Consider the following 465-nt stretch of genomic DNA (forward strand, 5'->3'; position numbering starts at 1 on the left):
CTAGCACCTTAGCTTTCAAGACATCAATTAGATCAGTCAAAATAACAAGAATCAAACCTAAACTCAATTTGGATCAATATCATGCGATTTAGGGTTTCAGGGCCCTTAGGGATTCAATTTCGAGATTTAGGGTTTCAGATTCAATATGCAATCAATCTAGCTGACTTAACTCACAATCAATAGAATCAATCAAGCAAGCAAGCCTTACGGCTAAGGTTTATGCCTCACGGCCAAGAAGAAGCCACACGGCCATGAGGAAGCCACACGGCCAAAACAGGAAAACAAGCCGCACGGCTAATGATTCAATTCAGGATCAATGCATATAGTTTGTTTTGTAATTGCAATCCTAGCATAGATGCATTCTATCAGTTTATACAATGTACTCAACACAAGCAAGCTAATCGGCCAAGCAAAGAACAATCATACTTGATTTCAATTTCAATTTCAATACCATCCTAACATGAG

The sequence above is a fragment of the Brassica oleracea genome, chromosome C2 (assembly GCF_000695525.1).
Source record: "Brassica oleracea var. oleracea cultivar TO1000 chromosome C2, BOL, whole genome shotgun sequence".
Classification (NCBI taxonomy): domain Eukaryota; kingdom Viridiplantae; phylum Streptophyta; class Magnoliopsida; order Brassicales; family Brassicaceae; genus Brassica; species Brassica oleracea.